General features: G+C 37.8%; 1 long non-coding RNA gene across 2 annotated transcripts in view; it reads left to right on the plus strand.

Annotated features, from left to right (window-relative positions):
- The window catches only part of LOC111768916 (uncharacterized), a 142,862-nt gene extending 120,465 nt beyond the window's left edge, over positions 1–22,397 (plus strand). The window contains exons 7-8 of one of the 2 annotated variants that reach the window (XR_011428524.1): positions 4,176–4,347; positions 21,628–22,397. This is a non-coding gene — a long non-coding RNA (uncharacterized lncRNA). The remainder of the gene's footprint in view (positions 1–4,175; positions 4,348–21,627) is intronic. The other variant, XR_002801600.2, reaches the window with a different exon arrangement.
- The last annotated feature ends 265 nt before the right edge of the window (positions 22,398–22,662 follow it).

The raw sequence follows: 22,662 nt of genomic DNA on the forward strand, positions 1-22,662 counted from the left end.
GTGGCAATAACAGCCCCCCTTGCCAGTCCAGAACTGCACAGGCCACGTTGTCCTGTGGGGCAGGATGATCCAATGTCCTCTGACTAGGCCTGCACTATACCCACACTCCCAAAATTACAGAGCCCCATGTCCATTCTCATATAAAGCCTCCTAAGGACCAAGTCTAACCAGAGACAAGGATTTCTTCTGGAATAGCCCTTTCACACACCCAGAACTGCTGTCCTCCTTCCTCCTTCAAGGATCTCTAGTTCTCCGACAACTTCTGAGGATATGCTCGTATTTACCCTGCACCCACCCTGCTGGGAAGCTGCTGTGGCTGCATATAACTTGTTCTTCCTGAGTTATATCAAAGGGCCCAAACAAACCCTCTCAGAGGGGCTGTTTTCAGTGATTCCAAGGTGATTTTTTATTCCTTTCTCACTACAAAAAAGGAAAAAGAATGTGTGTGTGAGTGTGTATATATGTGTGCGTGTATACATATACACACATATACATACACAGACACACACACGCTACCAATTTTACATATTCGCAGAATTTCGGACATGGCCCCCAGCCACAGATAGACCATACAAAATACTGCCAGGGAATCCCCACTCTCCTCTTAGTCTGAATCCCCTTGCTGTTCCCCACTCAGCTGCCTTCATCTCTGCTGTGGTTTTGTTTCCTGAACCCTTTTGACTGGGATTAGCTCCTTCTAGACAACTTGCTGTGTGTCCCATACTGCTGTTTGGACAGTAGTCTGCAAGCATCCTCTCCAATTCTCTGCTCCACCAGCAGGGATCTCCTTCTGTTACTGTGTATTTATTTATTAACCCCCTGCAGAAGGCCATCTAAGACACAGATGAAGAGTTGCCTGAATAGTTCAACATTTTATTATTCAGGTGAGTCTTTGTCTTGATAAAGTAGTTTTATTTTTAAAATTTAAATGAAATTGAAGAAGAGATTTGACACACATTTACCCATTAAATAATTAATGATACAAAATGTTCTTATAAATGTTTAAGGTTGTTCTCCATCTGAGAATTTAAATTACCTCTTTCTGTATTTTAAAATTATTAGATCTGCCTCCCACATAGCAGTCTCTTAGAAATGCCTCTCACAGAACTGTTTGTTCACCTTTAGAAATACTGGTTTGGATGGATTTTCCAAAAGAATGGGTACTCTTTTTAGGAACTCCAAGACACTAGGGTTTCTGTTTCCTTTTGTTTGTTCTATGGAGTATTTTGATTCCAATAACACCAACACATCTTTCTAATGTCTTTTTGTTTGTCATTATCGAAATAACTCTTTGGTTCGAAGTTCTCTTGTTCTCTACGTATCAATAAAGCAAGTGGAGAGTCAGCTAATGACAGCCTCCTGCGGAAAATAATCTGCAACAAAACAAAACAAAATTTAAAAAACACCGTGGAGAAGAATAAAATTAATGACAGTGGCCTGACCCTGACAAGAAACTGTTTTCATTTTATGTTTTATTTTCTTTAGGTTGTAAACACAATGACTTGATGTGTCAAGCAGGTTGCAATGTTAATAACATTTATAGGCGGATGATTTGCAGCAAACACCTGATTATGGTTGACTTCATTTAAAACTAAGCCCTCTGCAGAGGGCATATTAATATTCGCTGTTTGCTGCTTGGGATGCATTCCGTTTGTCACAACCTGAAGCCTCAGAAGGCCAAAGGAGAACATTCTAATTAACCCTGGGCGAGTTGTAGTAGCGCAGAATTGTTTTGTTTTATTTTGTTTTCCTTTTAGTAACTGGAATAAAGCATATAACCAGAGTTTTGAGACCACAGACAGGGTTCCCCTGGTAAAAGCTCTGCCAGCAGCACCACAGACTGTTACTGTGAGCAACTTATTGGCTCCACACAATTTGTATCACTCATGTTTCCTTGAATTACAACCATCAGGATAGTTTGGGGGCTAAGCTGTCACATTTAAGGAAATGTATATGGTTTTATGTCTCTGATGTGACATTAGAGAAATATACATATGTATTTCACTAATACAAATATACATATGTATTATTGGTTTAAATACAGTAAACAACTTTTGAAAATATGTTTTAGGAAGATGACATTCTCATCTTCAAAACGAAAAAAATTAAATATTTTTAAACTACTGTAGAAGCAGTTTAAGGGAGAGCAAATGAATGACTTCTCTGAATGAAATTTGCTTATTTCTGAATTTTTTGTGAGAAGTGGATACAAGGAGGTTAAATGAGATAATGATGTAAGGAGTCTAATGTGGTATCTGACACTTTCGATCCCTTCTCTACAGGCCTTTGTGTAATTTGATCAAAGCAAAGTCTGGACATCTGTCAGGATGAAAGACATAACATTCCATCCCCACTGTGGCTGCCATCCAATTCAGCCTATCAGATTCACTCGGAGCTTTTTCAAACAGGACTAGCCAGCCCTTCTTTACAATCCACTCTGAAGATTCTAATAGGCTCTCTCCTAGGCAAAACTAAAGAAAAAAATATTTCATGGTTCTTCTCCAGAAAGATACCCTAAAGCTTTCAGTGACTTCTCTGTTTTTGAGTACCCTTTTTTTCCATGTTCCCCATGATTCTTGGAACTCAGTTTGGACTATGACTGTGTCCAATGATTTTATGCCACAGTTACTTTTCTATAAAGTGAGTAAATGTTCCTCCCACCAAAATATTTTATAATAAAGAATATTTAAATTTGTCTTTTCTTTTTGGAGTACAGGCAACTACACTCAAAACTATTTTGAATAACCCACTTTATTTTGGTTTGTTTTATTTACGTTTTCCTAGAATATGTGAACAATTCGCATTCTGATTCCGTCATCTTAATGAATGGCTATGTTAGGAGGAAAAGTTCTAGAATAGGTGGGATAGATGGTTTAGTTATTTGCATATTATAAGTAAAAAGGAGGATCTGATGGTTGTGATGGTTAATTTTGTATGTCAGCTTGACTGGGCTAAGGGATGCCCAGATAGAAACATTATTTCTGGACGCGTCTGGAGGGATGTCTTAGGAAGAGATTAGTGTTTAAATTGGTAGACTGAGTAAGAAGATTGCCTTTGCCAGTGCAGGTGGGCATTATCCACTGCTGAGGGCATTATCTGCTGAGGGCTTAGATAGAACAAGAAGATGGAGAAAGTGTAAATTCACTCGCTCTGCTTCAGCTGAGACATTCATCTTCTGCCCTCAGACACGGGCACGCCTGCTTCTCCAGCCTTCTGACTCGGACCTGGACTTACACCATAGGCCCCAATTCTCAAGCCTTTGGACTTGAACTTACACCTTGGTGCCCCTGGTTCTCAGGTCTTCAGATTCAGACTGAATTACACCACTGGTTTTCCTGCTTGCAGACAGCCAGTTGTGGGACTTCTCAGGCTCCATAGCCTTTTATCTATACTTATCTATATATCTGTATATCTATATCTACATCTATATTTACTATTGGTTCTGTTTCTCTGGAGAACCCTCACCAGTACCATGGTAAATCCAAGATTGATTTAAAAAAATAAAATTATTAATACAAGACTAGTAGTTAAAAACTGCGTATATTGGGGCCAGCCCGGTTGTCAAGTGGTTACAGTACTGTGTGCTTCGCTTTAGCGGCCTGGGTTTGCAGGTTCAGATCCCGGGCGCAGACCTACTCCACTCATCAGCCATGCTGCAGAAGCATCCCACATACAAAGGAGAGGGGGATGGGCACAGATGTTAGCTCAGGGCTAATCTTCCTCAAGCAAAAAAAAAGGAAGATTGGCAACAATGTTAACTCAGGGCAAATCTTCCTCACTATAAACAACAACAGCAAAAACTGCATTTAGTGCTTGTTTTTATCTATAAAATCACTTCATGAATGTGAGCTAGCCATGTAAAGCCTAAGTTTAATGTACTCATCTGTAAAGGAAACAGTTGAACAAAAGGAACCCCAGTGTCTCTTTATCTCTGAAAATCTGGCTTTTATTATACCTTTGTCAGTAAGCTTTGATTGTCGGTAATACTAAATATTTTCTGTCTCTCATTATTGCTTCCAATTGCCGTGTGTATGTGTGTGTGTGTGTGTGTGTCTATCATTTATTCCCATCAAGTCTAATAACTGATCTTATTTTCTAAGATTCCAATTAAGGAAGTGGGAGAGTGGTGGTTGCACAGACTGGATGCAAATTCTCTGTGATTCATTTTTGTATAGATGCAAATATCGGCTCTGGTGTGTTTCTGCCTCAAACTCCTGCCTAGATTGCCTTAACATCTCTACTCTGACAGCTTGCACACCCTGCCAAGGTTGGAACAGCTCCTGAGTCTCTGCATCTTCTAAAAGGGCAGCTTAACTACCTGTAATTCCTGGTGCTAAATGATGTGTGGTAAGAGGAAGCTTCTCCTTTCGGTCCCATCTTCCTCAAGTTGTTTTCTAAAGCACTTTCGTGTAGTTTTTATCTTTGGCCAAGATGCCAGCCCTACTAAAGTTTCTTCTGTGATAAAGATATCTTTTTAGTTTTTTACTTAACAAGGTACCTAGGATAAAAAATGATTCTAGAAAATAAGTATTTTTTTTCTATCTTAAACTTCATATTGCTCTGATTTTTAAAAATTACGTTTATTTATTATTTAACACTTGACTTTTCTGGCTAATGTTAATTTTTAATAAAGAGGAAAATCTTACTCTTATAACTTTAAAAAAGACAGTCATGAATTTAAATCTTTAATGACTGTTGCAAATTTCATATATTTCTGAAAAATATTTAGGCTATGAAACAGTGAAAAACGGTTGTCAGCCTTACTTATCTATTTGTTTACCAGTTTTTACTGATGGCCTATTTGTGCCTGGTTTACTAAGTGATAGAAACATGTCAACTTTCTTTGTCTTATCCATTAATAATGTGTGATAGGGACCTGTTTAGAATACGTTTTAATCCACTCTAATTTTAAAGTCTCCGTGTCAACACTGAACTGTGTTTTTAATGATACATAAAGAATATTCTGAGTCTAGAAATGATTTCTTAGGAAATAAAAACGTATCCTGTCATTTAAAAAAAGTACTGAATTATCAATGTGTTTTTTGTGTTCCATGTAGTTTGAAAAACCGACATTAAGTAGCTCCATGGGAGAGGGGTCTATTGACCTTCTGAAATCTAGGCTGCCTTTGGACTGTGCTTTTCTAGTTGCTTCTCATTGATTATGGCACACCTGCCATGGTTGAAATTGCTAGATAAACATTTTTCTCTCCATACAAGCAGAGGATTTTTAATTTATTCTTTAGATTTAATAAGTCAAAAATGTGTGTTTATGGGACACAGACATAAAATGAGGATCTGTATGCATTTGACAGTCTGTGTGTATGGTGTGGGCAACTTCCACTATTGGATTATGAAGGAGAAGAGAGAAGGACACTAGAGAAATGAATTTACCAATGGAGTCAGGATCTGGAAAACCCAAACCCCTGTCCGTTTGTGCCTGTCTTCCCAGGCTCAGATTGCTTTGGTTCAATCTTGACTCTGCATCTTACTAGTGTTAAAAAACAAAATTTAACAGAGTAAATTTGAAGATCTAATTGGCTTTAATTAATGATTCGTGAGTTTGGCAGTATCCCATCTAGCAACTGGAAGGGCGCTCCAAGGAACTGTACCAAATGGAAGTTTTATAAGCAGAAGGAAGGTGGGGAGAGAAGGTATTAGGAAAAAAGGGATTGTTTCAGGCCAGGACATCTTCTTTAGGGGAAAAGGGAATGGCAGAAATTTTATCACGCAGATTACCTCACAAGTGCTGGTCAGGAAATTTCCAGTTGACTGTTTAATGGTTACATTCCTGAGACTGGCTGAAACTGTAACTGAGTCTTGGTTTTGCTGTCATGAGGGCAAAATGACTCCATTTGAGGCCTATTATTTCTTTTTTTTTAACACTAGCAAAGTGATATCGGTCAGCTTGCTTAAGCGATTTGTGCCTCAGTTTCATCATCTGTAAAATAAGAATTATTAATAGTCCCCACAAACCACTGTTGTCAGAGTTAAATGAGTTAATACATACAAAAGGATTAGAATTATGTCAAGCTCAATAAATACTAGCTGTTTTTATTATTATCTAATGTTTGTTTCTTTTTTTCCTCAAATTACTTCTTAAGAATATTGACTTGTTATTGATCTAAGATTCAAGCTGAACAACAAAAAATCAAGATTTGTCACAAATTTTTGTTGTGCTAAAAGTAACTTGTAGCCTAGTAGAGTTTGAAGTAAGTTAGATAATTGTGGGAACATGATTCTCTCTCTTTTGTTTTCTTTTTTGTGCAAAGAGATATCTATTGTAACAAAGCTTTTGATAACCTACTGAAATATTAATGTCACTTAAAAAAAGGAGACGTTTGCAAGTTATTCTTACTCTGCTAGCCCTGGAAGCATCCCAAATGCCTCTCAGACAATTACATGTTCAATTAATCTGTTAACTCCTCCGTGACTTCTGATGTTTTTCACTGCCATCCATTTAAAAATTTTAGAAGGCCAAAGTAGATTTTGTTGGAAATTATTTCCCCTGTAGTAAATATTTTCCCCCAAATTATTGTTCTTCCATTTATTTATGCCATATTATCTCCTTGTTTGCTTATGTTTTATTTATCTCTTTTTTTCTTTCACTCGTTTTCATTGATAAGAGATCAATCCATATATGACATAGATATACTCCTGAGGTGTCCACACTCTTTGTCTGCACATTATTTCACTTGGATCTTAAACTGTTAGATTAATTCAAGTGAGTATATGTGCTGGCTCACTGATCCAGCAATCAGAGAAGAGTGTGCCAGGAACTAGAACCACATATAATCCAAGCAGTTGAACTTGTTTTGTTTGTGTTTTCTTCTCTGTATGTGATAAATACACAGTGAAAAAGGCCAGCTCTCCCTATCTAGGTTGATTTGTTTACTAGCTATTTATCTATTTTTTCTCAGCTCCAGTTCTACTCATCTGGTTTGTTCTGTGATTCTGGGGCTGGGATCCTGTAAACTACATTTTCCACACTCCCTTGTCCACTGCTTTTCTATTGGATTGAGGAAACGGAAGAATTGGAGCGATATTTGAAAGAGAGAGGATGGAAGAAAATATTTCTTTTCTGTTGTACTGTCTCTGCCAACATTGTGTCTGCCGCCGTGGTTGTCCTAGCCTCCAGCTTCCTTCAGCCAGCCCTGCAGGGTCCCCTCAGAGGTACCAGGAGCAGCTCAGAGCCTCTGGCTCCTTAAAGCTCTTGGCATCAGCTCTGTGCGACCTTCCTTCCTTTGATAGCCTGTAACTTTATCGCATTTATTTCCTTTTACTCCAGGCCTTGGGGTTCTGGTTGTTGCTTACTGTTATTTTATCTGGTTAACTCAGTATCAACTTAGGAAAAAAACCTCCCATATCAAGAAGCTTTGACAATGAAAATGTCAACTGTTAAGCTTTCTTTTTGGAATGGCTCTGCTTTCCTTGGGACTCTGTGCAGTTGATTATGAAAGCTGTGATGATAAAAATCCCTCAAAATGGAAGAGTGGATGTCCCTAAGTATCTCATGGCCCTTCCTTACCATGAGGGCAGTTATTATCACTGGTAAAGTTAATACAAATAGTGAAGTCAATGTAGAAACCCTTACTTGTCCGAACAACAGTTGATTTTATTCATTTTTTTCTTTAAGAACTTTCTGTGTTTATTTGCTCCTTTTTTCCATAACACTATATGAATAGCTCTAGAATAAGCATCAAGACAACTTTTGAAGTCTGTCTTTAAATTAATCCCAGTAACCTTATATCAGAAAATTCCTCAAAGCTTAAGGCATGACAATGACACAATCATCTAGAGTCCAAGATGTTATCTTCTTACAAAGAGGATTAGTTTTGCTTTTGGCCAGGAGTTGGAGTAGAGGGTAATGCCTAATGTAATTAGGGATTCTGCTGATTTGCAACTGGGTTTCAATCTTTCTAAGGACAGATGTACAGGTTTATTTCTAGTTTACACTTACTCTTAGTGGTTAGTGTTCAAACTGAAAGCTTTCAGTGTTTACCTGTGGCCCATCTGTTTGGTGTCTGTGAACTACAAACTTAGTTTCCCCAGCCCTGTATTAACAAAAGCTCCATGAACCTTCTCAGCTTCTTAACCACCCTTTTTTACTTGATTTCTTGGCTTTTCAGCCTCCAGCTGTAAATAGGTGAAAATATGTCTCAAATGTTGTGCTCACCTCTATGTTTCCCTTTTCTTGGATTTTGGGCTCTCAGGTCCTTGATGCCTTGGTGGTTATCTGATATCTTTGACCCTATTTTATTTGTTTATTTGGTTTGAAATTTTATCTAGCTTTTTTTTAATTGAATAAATTTGACATGTAACATTGTGTAAGTTTAAGATATACTGCATGTTACTTTGATATATAGTGTAATATGATGGCCAATGTAGCAATATTTATCACATTGCATAATATGGTATAATCTTCTTGTCTATATTCATTATACTGCGCATTAGATCTTTATGGCTTAGTTACTACTTGTTATAAATTTGTGCCCTTTAAGCACCGTCACTCTTATTCTCCCCTCCATCCCCTGGTAACCATCATTTTACTGTTTGCTTTTTACAGGTTTATTTTTTTAGATTCCACGTATAAGTGAAATCATACAGTAATTGTCTTTCTCTGTCTGACTTATCTCACTTAGCATAACGTGCTCAAGGTCCATCGATGTTGTTGCAAATGGGAAGATATCTTCCTTTCTCATGGCTGAATAATATTCCACTGAGTATATGTACCAACATCTTTTTTATCCATTTATCTGTTGATGGACATTTGGATTGTTTTCATATATTTGCTATTGTAAATAATGCCGCAATAAACGTGGGAGTGCATATATATCATTGAAACCTTGTTTTCGTTTCCTTTGAGTATATAGTACCCAGAAGTGGAATTGCTGGATTGTATGCTAGATCTATTTTCAATTTTTTGAGGAAACTCCGTATTGTTTTCCCTAGTAGTTGGACCTATTTCAGACTTGGAGAAACTTCTAATGATGTGGACTGAAGACCAGACACAGAAGCATAACCCTCTCAGAACCATGACGATCACAGCCAAGTCAAAAAGTTTGTTTGTGATGTTGAAAGAAAAAGCTGGACCTGACTACATGTTGAGTTTACTGCTAGCTCTGATGGTTTAAACGATTCAAGAATTGTTATGCACTGCATAATGTGAAAGTGAGTAGTGAGTAGTGAGAGTGCTGATGTGAAGGCAGCTGAAGAATTTTTGGAAACTTCAGATAACCTGATTGTGGAGGAAAATTACTTGCCAGAACAAATATTCAATATGGATGAAACTGCCCTATTCTGGAAACATATGCCTAAAAGGACTTTCATCTAAAAGGAGGCCAAGTCAGCCAGTTTTCAAGGCTTTTAAGGACAGGATAATAGTCTTGCTTGGGGACAATGTTGCAGGCTACAAATTGAAACCCTTTGTGGTCTGGGACAATGAGAACTCCAGGGCCTTCAAGCATATCAGTAAGGACACATGGCCAGTGTACTACAGGAGCAATAAGTCATGGATGACCCATCTCCTTTTCCAAGATGCCCTCCTGAATTGCTATGCCAGCAAAATGGAGGAGTACTATTCGGAGGATAATGTACCTTTCAAGATTTTGCTTATTGTTGATAATGCTCCTGGACACCCTCCTTTTATTGCTGATCTTCATCCCAATATCAGAGTGATGTTTCTCCCTCCAAACACCAACTCTTTGATCCAACCCATGGGTCAAGGAGTTATAGCAGCTTTTAAGGTCTGTTACCTGAGGAGGATCTTTGCCTAGGCTATTGTTGCAACTGAAAAAGACATCAATACAATTCTAGAAGGATTACAACATCGTGACTGCATCAAGAACCTTGTTTAGGGGTCCAGCCCTGAGGCCGAATGGTCAGGTTCGTAGGCTGCACTTCAGTGGCCCTGGGTTTCACTGGTTTGGATCCTGGGCATGGACCTAGTACTGCTCATCAGCCCATGCTGAGGCGGTGTCCCACACAGCACAACTAGAAGGACCTGCAACTGGAACATACAACTATGTACTGGGGGCAATTGGGGAGAAAAAGAAGAAGAAGAGGAAGAAAAAAAGGTTGGCAACAGATGTTAGCTCAAATGCCAATCTTAAAAATAAAAAACCAAAAAACTTCTTATTTGGGCTTGAAGTGATGTCACCAAGGAGTGTATGAATGCTCTCTGAAAGAAGATGCTATAGAGATTCTTCCATGACTTCAAAAGATTTGCCAAGGATGAGGAGGTTGCAAAAACCAACCAGGCTGTGGCTGAGATGGCAAACACCTTTACCCTGGGTGTGGATCAGGATGACATTGAGGAGCTCCCAAAGGAGATTCTTGAGGCATTAACTAGTGAGTTGTCGGAACTGGAACAGGAATGCACAACTGAAGAAGAGGCAAGAGAAAAGGAAACTGTAGGAGAAGAAAAGGAAGAACCCTCAAGAAAACTCACAGTGAAAGGTTTAGCAGAAGATTTTGCAGACCTCAACAAGCTCCTTAAAAAGTTTGAAAACATGGACCCCAACACCGAAAGGTTTTCATTAATAGGGGGGAGTGTTCATGGTGCATTATCTGCTTACAAGCAAATCTATGATGAAATGAAGAAATAAACCAAGCAAGTCACCATGGACATACTTCTGAAAAGAGGGACACTTCCTCAAGAAGAGCTTCAGGCAAGTCTTTCAGGAGTGTTCCAGAAGAAGGCGTTGTTATGGGAGCTGACGGCTCCATGCCTGATATTGCCCCTGAAGGCCTTCCAGTGGGACAAGATGTGGAAGTGGAAGACAGTGATATTGATAATCCTGACCCTGTGTAGGCTGAGGCTAATGTGTAAGTTTGTGTCTTAGTTTTTAACAAAAACGTTTAGAAAGTAAAAAAAGATAAAAAAAATTTTTAAATGGAAAAAAGCTTACAGAATAAGAATATATAGAAAGAAAACATTTTTGTACAGCTGTACAGTGTGTGTGTGTGTGTGTATGTGTTTTGTTGTTACTGAGGAAGATTGGCCCTGAGTTAACATCTTTTGCCAATCTTCCCCTTTTTGCTTGAGGAAGGTTGTCTCTGAGGTAACAAATGTGCCAGTCTTCCTCCATTTTGTATTTGGGACGCCCCCACAGTGTGGCTTGATGAGGGGTGTGCAGGTCCACGCCCTCGATCTGAACCTGCAAACCCCAGGCTGCTGAAGCAGGTGCGTGAACTTAACCACTATGCCACTGGGCTGGCCCGTACAATGTGTGTTTTAAGCTAACTGTTATTGCAAAGGAGTCAAAAAGTTAAAAAGAATTTTAAAAGTTTATGAAGTAAAAAAGTTAGAGTAAGCTAAAGTTAATTTATTTTGAAGAAAGAAAAATTTTTAAAATAAACAGTGTAGCCTAAGTATACAGTGCTTACAGAGTCTACAGCAGTGCACAGCGATGCCCTGGCCTTCACATTCACTCACCACTCACCCACTGACTCACCCAGAGCAATTCCAGTCCTGCAAGCTCCATTCATGGTAATGCCCCATACAGGTTACCATTTTTTATCTTATTTATACTGTATTTTTACTGTGCCTTTTCTATGTTTAGATTCACAAATACTTACTGTTATGTTACAATTACCTACAGTATTCAGTACAGTAACATGCTGTACAGGTTTGTGGCCTAGGAGCAATAGGCTATACCACGTAGCCTAGGTGTGTGGTAGGCTATACCATCTAGGTTTGTGTAAGTGCACTCCACGATGTTCGCACAATGATGAAATTGCCTAACGATGCCTTTCTCAGAACGTATCCTTATCATTAAGTGACACATGACTATACTTCTAATTCAAAATCAAAAGAATAAGCTATGTCCTGAACAAATAAATTAATACCTTTCAAATTTAAGCCAATTAATGTAAATTTCATTAGACCTTCTCACATATGCTGTAATTTAGAGAAGAACCCAAAGCTTATAGCGAAAGTTTATACCTTTTTATGGACAATTTTTATTGAATGTTTATTGAATGCTTATTCATGTGCCAGACCCCATTCCGAATACTTCATACTTTCTTAATTTAATACTCAAACCACACTTTAACATAGTTCCTTACGTATTTCCACTTTACATATGAGAAAATCAAGGTCTATAAGTTAAAGGAATTGTCCAACATTTATAAATAGTAGAGCCGGGATTTTAATCCTCAATCACGAGGTCACATTCTTAACCACCATTCTATATTGCCGTGGTATCAAATAATTTTTTAAAAATGCAAAATAAAGGTGACATCAAACAGAGATGGTAGAATTTACAAACTAAATCATCAAGAAGAGACAAATGCCACAAATTTGTACAACAACAATTTGTAGGGATTTCTGGTTCTCACAGAATCATTCAGTTCGTGTTAAGATATAGCTTAATGATTTGAATTTCTGATCAGTTTAAATAAGGATTCATTAAAGCACCTATACATGTTAACAATACCACTTTATTTAACAAATAAGAGCAAACAACTTACTTTTTAAAAAGTTGTTCTCTGACAACCAAAGAGATTAAGAGAAATTGCATAAATAATTGCTTATTCTCCAAAGTATAGTTTAAGGTTGTTAGATTTGATTCAGAATTTACCCTGTGGGGACTGCAAAAATCAGGAGGTGAATATTGGTCAATTTCTATTGACTCGGCATGACATGGAAGATGATGGATTATTTTACATCCTAGGAAGACCGTCACAACTCGAGGAAGATTGAGTTCCAAATGAGGGTTCCATTACAACATATACCAACAACTACTAGTTGTGGTTTCCATAGACAATGTATAGATATAGCAGACATCTCTCACAAGTCATTTTCAGGTAAATAATTAAATTCATAAAATAAAAATGAAGTTTCTGTCAATCGTTTGCAGCATAATTTACTTCACAACTAAAAGAATTACTACACACCTGGGCCATATGGTCTAGCTGTGAAGTGAATTATGCTGCAAAAGCATGGCAGAAATTTAGTTTTCATTTTATGGATTTCAACACATATTTACAGATTACAAATTATATGCTAGCACAATAACTGTTATGAGTAGTTAATCAAGATATTTGTTGATTTGCTTGTGTTATATAACATAGACTGTCCTTCCTCCTCTCTAAAATTATCAAAATCTGGTTGCTAATTCTTGTAGTATATATGGAATGTCTTCCTTAGCAACCATCGCAAGTCAGGTTACCTGTCTCTCCTTTTGTTTATTTTTTCAGTTGAGGAATAATTGACTCTACTTTCTTGATATAGATTAATCTTGATATAGATTAGCCTTTTATAATAGAAATCAAACTGCCTTAAAACTATACTTCTTTCAACATTCAAATAGTACTTAATAGTATTTAAAAAGATAAGTTACAGTGATGTGGATAACCACAGTATCTCTTATATCCTCTAAAACAGTGAACCCTAAAACTAACCAGGAGATTTTTAGAAATACAGATTTCCAAGTTCCGTACTAGGGATTGTTTACGTGATGGATGTATGACTTGGGTCAGAGCTGACAATCTGATGGTTTTGTCACAGCCGAGCAGGTTTGGGAACCACTGCTTTCTGAGGCACCACAGCATAATCAAGTTTGGAAATCAAACACACCTGGATTCAACCCAAGTTTTTCTATGTCCTACCTGTGTAACGTTGGACAAAATATTTAACTTTTCTTTGCCTGTATACCTCAGTCTCCTTATCTTTAAAATGCAGATGAAAAAAATACCTATCCTTATGGCATTCAGTAGGGACTGTGAAAACAATGCATGTTAAGCAGCCAGTACAAACAATAAGTAATTGATAAGTAAGAGGCCTCCCTGCTCTGAGGTGTTATGATTTCCCTTGCAATAAGAATGAAATTAATCCACTTAATATTTCTTGTTCTAGAAATTTCATTTGAGAACCTCAATGAAGATTCAAATTCAAATAATTTCTCAGAAAAATACTAGGACATTTATTTAAAGTAAATTAATGAAGCAACGTCAAGTGGTTCTGAACAAGGATACACAATGAATCAGAAAGACTGAATCAGACTCAGGAACCCAATCCCTGCCTCTATCCTGATCCTACAAAGTACCATACTCTAAACCTGCTTCTTTTCAAGTTTAAGGAATACATATTTCTGGCACTGAAGGGAGAATCTGAGAAGAAATACAGCAGTGCAGTATGGCCCTGACTGATGTCCATTCTCTGGCATACGGTGATGTAGGATTTAAACACAAATGGGTAATTAGTTCACTGGATGCTTCCATAGGAGGCTTCATTCTGCACTAGTAGTTAGAGGCAGAGAAATATTGTCAAGAGGAATTTGTTGAAACAAAAAATATGATAAGATGAATGGAAAACAGTTATTCTTCACTATACTATCAACTCTCCTGACACATTTAATGCAATGGATAGTCTCAAACACAGTGACAACCTTCCCCTTAGGATGCACCTGGGCTGTTTCTGGTGGAAACCAGTGCACTCACTACTGGAAGGATGCTTAGAATGCACCCTTCTTTGGTTTTAGATTTACAGATGACACTGATCCAAGTGGACTTTGTTTGAATGTAGCTTCCAAATGTTAATAAAGTAGAAGCTAGAAGGTCTGATGTTTATCTTACAGCTATGTCCATTTTCGGAGTTTAAATGCAACTGATCTGTTGTAGTTTTAGTGGGATATTTGCAAAGGGTCATGATCAGGGAAACCTGCATGTTCTTAGATTGAATAGATCTATATTAGTACTATAACAAAGAAAATAGTGGTTGTGAGTGTTCTCTGAATGCCACTGATATACCATGTCTTCCTTCTCCTCTCCTCCTTTCACCTCTTCTACCAGCTTAATGTAAAGACCAGCAGACTAATGTGTTGCCTCTCATTACCATGGGGCTATTCCAAGGAATCAGACCAGAAATGGAGAGCTATTCTGGGATTCCAGCTGGCTCTAAATTATCCTGAAGGAGTAATGGTGAATCTAAATACCTAAAAAGAATTTTTCTTATTTTCTTGGAAATATTTTAGGATAGGGATTAAAGAAATTAGGTTTAATTCATGTACTAAGACAATCAGGGTGTCTGAACTAGCCCTGCACAACCCTTGACTCCTAAATGATGATATGGCATTCCCAGATTTTGTGTGACTACATTCGTCACCTGTTTTCTCTAGTGTTCTGTTCGCCAGTACAAACTAGAAATGTCTAATCTTTTAAAAATTACCAAATAATCTCCACTTCTTACCAGGCTCATCTCAATCTCATGTAGACTAAAGTGTTGGCACTACCACTCTGCCGTGGTCTTAGCTTTAGAGATGTCCTGGGGCAGGGTAGAGGCAGGTATGCAGGGAGAAGGCATTTCTAGCAGCACTGAAGAGGTCTTTCCTTAGACCGTGGACCTCTTAGTAATCCTCCAACTCCGCGGTCACAGACCTATGCCAAATTCCACGGATCTCTTCATTAAGCATAAATTGAGTTCGCAGGTATGTCAGAGAGGAAAAACTTTTCCTCTACCCTTTTAGGTTCAATTTTGAGAGGGCTGCAAATTAAACTAACAAAAGACAGGTTAGCAAAAGAAAAAATAGATTTACTCACATATGTGTACGTATATATGGGAGTTTATAAAGAAACGTGACTCAAATGGGTGGTTATAATGTGAGGCTTATATACCATCTTAACAGGTGAAGAGGAGGGAGATGATCGCTTACGGGAAAGGAAATGATTTCCTAGAAGGGGTGAGGAGAAAGGGCACTTAGCTGGAAACCAAATGACTTTTTAGAAAATGGTCCTTTAGGAGAATAATGGGAGATATAGTAGTTTTGAGACAATGTCTGTTTGGCTGCAGAGTTCTTAATTATTGTGCAATACAGGCATTCTAAAAGAATGGCTAAGTGGAGAGCTGAATAATTTGACACATTTTTTGCAGGCAATGACATATAAAAATAGTTAATTATAATGGAGTAGTTACTATGTGGTAAGTACCCCACTAAGCACTTCATATTGCATTATCTGATTTTAATCATTACATATCCCTAAAAACTAGGGTACTGAAGATTTTAGAGACAAAGTAATGAAAAGTTACCAAAACATTAATGTATTGTTTTGGGAAAATATCTGGCAAGTTGTATAATGGATCAATGTGGAGGGGTAAGAGAAGAAAAGAGGTAGGAGAGGTTATAAAGGTGTTTAAATAATCCAGGAAAGAGAAATGAAGGTTTAAATTTAGGGTAATGGAAGTTGTAGAAGATAAGAAGAAATTAATATATTGTATTATATATTATACAGTAGAATAGCTATTATGTGGCGATTAATTATTATAAGAAGAAGAGATAGTGAAAAATCACTGACAAATCTTAGATTTGAAACCTGGGTAATTGAGAGAATAATGATGCCAGAGAAAACAAAGGTGACATTGAAATGGAAGAAAAGGTAAAAATGTTCTATCAGGGGAAAATTTAAGAAGTTAATGGGGACATTCAGTGGGAGGCCTTTAGGCCTTGAGAAATGTTGACAAGAGCTCAGAGAACATTCAAGACTGGGGAGATAGTCTTAGGAATGATCTGCATAGAAAGCAAAGGTCTAAGTTTGGAGAAAGCTAGCACAGGTCAGAGAGAGAGGAGGGTAGAGAGGCACTAAGGGATTGCTACAAGCTCCTTGAGGATTGGGGGTCTTCTCATCCCACGTCCTCCTCTTGTTCCTCTGACTCTTTATTCCTCGTCTCCTCCTCCTCCTCTTCCTTCTTTTTCCGGTATCTTGGTATGTAGTGGATGCTCAGTATTGAATGGATGAATGATGGAATAAAGGAACAAAGAAATGAATGAATGCGGGAACTTAAGAATACCTATGTTTGTGAAACTTAAGAAATAATGTTGGAGAAGAAGAGAAATAAGAAAAAATAGGGAAGGAATCAGGAATTTAAAATATGATTATGTAGTACATAAATTACTATGTTCGGTAGATCCCAATTATAGATGTAAGATTCCTTCTGTAAGCCATGTGTAAATACGTATCTTATAAATTCAATCTTACAAATCAAATGTATTAGAGGACTTTTTTGATAGCGGGAAGATTGTCCTTATTCCTAGAGTAAATTAAAAAATAATCCCACATTAATATTTTGAATAAATTTTGATCATCATATAATAGCATTATTTACAATACAGTTTTACTTGTTTAGAAATTAGCTCTCTTCATAGGAGAAAGTTGCTTTTGTCTTGTAGCATATCTACTAACCATCAACATAAATAAAAGGATAGGGACTTCCTTCTGTGAACCTATATCCCTACCTCTTGAATTTTCTGATATATAGGAGAAAGGTTGCTTGTTCATCCTAGAAGGTTTAGGAACATAAATCACAAGATCAGAGGTTTTACCTGCTGCATCTTCTCTTTTATCTTGTGTTCTCAGTCAATTGGTAACCAAGCCTTGATGTTTCCATCCTTCTTCTCACTTGAAAGAGACAACCAAAGTCAAGATACTAAAAATTGTGGTAATTTATAAATGCTTATGTGTTGTAAATGCAGATCTGCAAATGTTAACCTATCTTTTACCTCAGAACTTCCATATTTCTGTGGAATTCATATTGCTCCTTCTTGTCAGCCTCATTAAATGCTCCTTTTTCTGTTGGGGGTACTAGATTCTCTATGATAGGCCATGTTTATAAAAGCAGAAAAAACTTATAAATCAGGGAGTGAGAAAGCATCATCCTCATTGTGTCATTTTTTTTTTGATATTCTTAAATGTGAGTTGGATAAATTCAAAGTGAACTGTCCCTGTTTTAGCCAACAATGATGAGTTATTTACTAGATATTGCTAAATATTGAAGAATTAAGAAGCAGTTCCTGCTCTGATGGAGCTCATGACCTAGTAGGGGAGTTAAAAACTCAGCATGGGGTGGGCCTGGTGGTGCAGCAGTTAAGTGCACGCATGCTGCTTCAACTGCCTGGGGTTCGCCAGTTGGGATGCTGGGTGCGGACATGGTACCACTTGGCATGCCATGCTGTGGCAGGCGTCCCACATATAAAGTAGAGGAAGATGGGCACAGATGTTAGCTCAGGGCTAGTCTTCCTCAGCAAAAAGAGGAGGATTGGCAGCAGTTAGCTCAGGGCTAATCTTCCTCAAAAAAAAAAAAAAAAAAAACACCTCAGCATAAAATGCTATTGGAGGCAGAGGAGGGCTAGATAATGATATAAAGAAATAAGATTATTCAAACAATCTTCTTACTCAAGAGAAAAGACATCTTGAGATGCCCATCACATGGAGAAGTTAGCATTTTTCACTCTGGGTTCCTCATCTAAACCACAGAACATAGAAATGCTTGAATAAATTTTCTCAGTTCTCCCAGAGGTTATATGTGACTAGTACTATTCTAGATTTAGAGGAGAGATGGTAATTTATTATATATAAGGACATTGGGGCTTAATTCTTTTGTGGAATCGTGGTGAGACAGCTCAAATATCTCTGGGCTCATGGGGTCATGCTTGGCCCTGGTCTTTAGAAGGAGATGGTTCATTCAACAGTCCTAATTTTCTGTGTGAAGAGAGACTCAAAGAGAGCCAGGTAGATCAAAAAGGAGAGACTTGTGGATGTGAGAGTACAAGTTTTCTTGCTTTTTGCAAACAATTCAGTCTGAGAAAAGGAAACAAAATTATGAAAATGAAATCCTAGATACTGGCAGTCTGGAGTGTAAACCTAAGGGGTTTCTGCATAGATTGGGGAAATGCAAGCATCATGTTCTATCACATCCTCTCTGGTAATTTGATTCTGAAGCTGAAATAAGTTCCCTGAACACAAATTAGAATTGTCATCACACAATCCAATTTCTAGTGCCCATTTCAAAAATAGCAAGAATTTGGCATTTGTTCACAATCTATTGAAGCCAGGCCCATTGAACTATTCCCTTCCTAGCCAACTGAGTTACCCAGTGGCCTGTGTTTAGATGAATTGAAAATAACCATTTGTTGACTGTTGACTTTTAGCAACAGATCTGTCTGCTCCAGAGGCTTTGGCTCTCTGTGCCTGACAGAAGGGTAGAGCCAATTCTTTTTCTTGTAGGTCACTTGTGCTCTCCTCAGACAGTCTCCTCAGACAGTCTCCTCAGACAGCTGGGCTTCTCTGTGCACAGTTCCAGTATCTTGAGTGTGGACTGTCTTCTGATGGCCACAGCCCCTCAGTCTCTGATTTCACAGATTCTCTCTTTGTTGAAGTCCCATCCCTGTCTTCTTGAACCAAGAGTACGCAGCTCGCTTTCCTATGTTGCCCACATTTCTCCCATGGGAAGCATTCAAGCATCCTCGACTCTGATAAATTCTTAGAGTTCAGGCAGAGGCTAGTGTAATGATTTTTCCTCAATTGCAACCTTCTATGTCTGGAAACACCAGAGGCCTCTCCTACATAATCTCATTGAAGGCCCGACCGACTAAGTTCATGGGTCCCCAACTGCTTCTCCTCATCTAAGGATGAGCCTTTAGGCAGCGCGACGCATAACACTTACTTCTACAAAGAGATTCTCCCCAGAAATTCTCTGTTTATAATTTTCTGTGTACTCTCAACTGAGACCTCTTTTTATAGCCACCATCTTTGAAGAGTTCAAGAATAATAACACTGGTTATTGCACATTATTTTTTGTAATTTTCCATGTAAAATATAAAAAAATTCTTCACTGTGAAAGCAGTCACTACAAATTACTCTATTGTGAGTGTGTATCATTGTTTGACAAGAGGAGTTCACTCCAACAGATTTAATTATGCCGACATCACACAGCAAGGGTTGTTTGTTATGCCAGCCATCAGAATGGAGTAAATCAATTGTAACTGTTAGTTGTACATATGTTGAACTTAATACCAAAATAAAGAAATTGAAAACATTGAAGAACTAATGTTAGTGACTAATGAAATAACATAGTCTTAATCACAAGAAGTAGTTGGCATTTCTTCATTTATTTCCCCATCGTTATGCAAACCCCATTTCTGTTTGAGGAGACTAGGTCGTCATACAGAATTATTGGGCCAATAATCCACATCTCCCACTAGGAAATCCTTAGCGGGAGATCCTCCCACTCCCTCCTCTCTTTAAAACCAACACGAAAACAAGTGACCTCTTTCAGCCAATCAGATGCTCCCATATGAGACTTTGACACTTCAAGAAGTAATATAGAGACAAAAGTTTAGTTAGAAACCATTTAATTCTAAGTACAAATGGTAGAGTGATTAAGGTCATAGCAAATGATTTATACAATTTTTGTTGTTGTTGAAAGCCACTTAAGCAAATTTATTGTTTTAAATCCCATGCCCTGAGTTCAACTTGCCTCCTTAGCAAGAGCAGTGAGTGATGACCTAAACCTTACTGATCATATCACTGTGTCCCTCTGGTTGAGCATGGGGCCCACAATGGACCAATGAGGAATCTCTCACAGGACTTTTAGACTTAGAGCTGGTGGTGAACAGTTTCTTTCTTTCTGATTACAAAGATGTATGCTTTGGGGCCCAGAGGTTCTGACTCCCAATTCTACCTCACCAAGAAGGTGATCTCAGCAGGAGAAACTAGAGAGAAATGAGATGACAGATGTTGAGAGGAAACTTTTACAGAGTTTAAATTCTGGGTTTCTTGTATTCTGTCTCTGTCACTCCTGTGGTTTGGTTATGCACACAAATATATTTCCCATTTTCCTTATGCCAGTTTGAAGTGGATTTCTGTTTGCCACCTAATAGGCCTGAATAAATCATGGTCCTTCACAGATGAATTTACACCTATCACTGTGTCACTGCAGTCGGAAAGATAAATTAGAAAATTTGAAATTTAAAAAGTGAATTATATTATGGTAAATGTGAGGTCTTATTTAGAATGAAAGTGAACTACAGAAATCCTAAGTTAAGCAGGTGCACACGCACACACACACACACACACACACACACACACATCACCTATTCCAGACCATTCCATCCACTGAGAAGATATAGCTGCAAGGGAGAATCTGGGAATAAGTTTCTGTAGTAGAGGAACAGAGTGATTAAACTCTGGAGTCACCATATCACATTCAAGTTCTGGCATTGTCTGTTGTTAGCTAGGTGATTTAAAACACATTACATAAGTTGGCTCTTCATGATGCAATCTTGTGAGGAATGTATCCATGCACGTGTAGTGCTTAGCAAAAAGCCTGTCTGAAAATACAGTGGGCACTAAATAAAAGTTAGTGCTCATTATTAGCATAAGGCTAGAAGGTATTTCTATCCAAGTCTTGTGTTTTATGAAGCAACACTTCTGTATTGTAGGTAAGGATCACTGTCATCACTGTGTATCTGCCAAAAAGATACATTTCAGCCATCACGTTCTCTCTCAACATGATTCATGGCTTAGAAATGACTTTTTAAAAGTGAATAATAAGCAGAAGATAACCTTGATTAGCTGAAGTTAATGGGGACATAGAAAAATTGTGGTTAATTACAGGCCATGGGATACTGGTAATAAGTAGGTTAAACAGTGATGGAGCAGATAGTAAAACAGAATTTTGTATGATGGATTGATTTAATCATAGTTGTTTTGTAATTAAAAATCAATTACTATAAAACAGGATGGGGGAAATGTTGCCTTTGTGGATACAGCAATGTTAAAAGCAGTGAATTTAAATAGTCCGATAAAGTATTTATTCATGATATTCTCTTCCCGATCCATTTCTTTCCTTAGGATGGATTACCTCTGAAAGCTTTCCTGACATAAGCTTTCGTATGCTGACAAAAAGGAGGTGAAGCAAGGCATGTTGATTAGCTACAGTGTAGATCATTTGTTCATGTAGTTTACCAGAGCAAAGAGAACACACTGCGTGCGATTAGAAGATGCCTTCCGACACAAGCTGCGATGGAAAGCCCACTTGATTTCAATTATATTTTCAGACTTAATAAGTTCTCAGGAGTTCAGGTCCCATCAAGCAAACTCTTTATAAATTGTGTTTTTTCTCTTGACACAGTTCAATGACGAACTGCGTTAATCCTTTTTTCAAGAAATCTCAGAGAACATGGGATTTTATAGATTTGAGCTCCAGCTGATGCTTCTCATTCTATTTTATGTGCTTGCTTAACCAGAAGAAAAATGCAAGAACTTAATTTGAATATGTGTATATGATGTGGTTAAGTTTGTTTTGAATCTTTCTTTGAGAATAGAGTAGATTTTTAAACGAATCCTAACTAGTGTCCTTTTTAGCGAAAGGATCCATACTTCAGGGTTTTGAAGTCTCTTCAAGACTGATTTCTTTTTACATAGAACTAATGACCCCCAAAATGGGGCCCTGAAGGGTCAAAGATCCTTTGAACCGAGTGGCCCAGCTGAACTGAAGGATGGCTTTGGTTGTTGCTTAGACAGCACTTTGTTCCCAAAGCAACAAAGAGTTTTTTCATATTTATTGGAGCTATTTGGTAAAGTGCACAAGAATAATATAATTAAAATTAATGATCAAACTTGACCTTGTACGTGTTCACTCTTCAAGATTTACACACACAAAGAAAAAAGGAGTCTTTTTTAAAAGTATTACTGATTCCGCTTCTTTTCAATATTTGATAATTTGTATTGGTGAAAATAAAACATTTTAGACATATAGCATTAACACCTAATTGAGAAAAACAGGAGCCTCAGAGCCAGATTTGGACCGAGACTCTTGTTCTGTTCTAACTCTTAGGGTGTAGTCTCAGGCAAAGAACGTACATTTTCTGAGCTGTGCATTTCTCA

This window comes from Equus caballus, chromosome 18 (genome assembly GCF_041296265.1).
Source record: "Equus caballus isolate H_3958 breed thoroughbred chromosome 18, TB-T2T, whole genome shotgun sequence".
Lineage (NCBI taxonomy): Eukaryota > Metazoa > Chordata > Mammalia > Perissodactyla > Equidae > Equus > Equus caballus.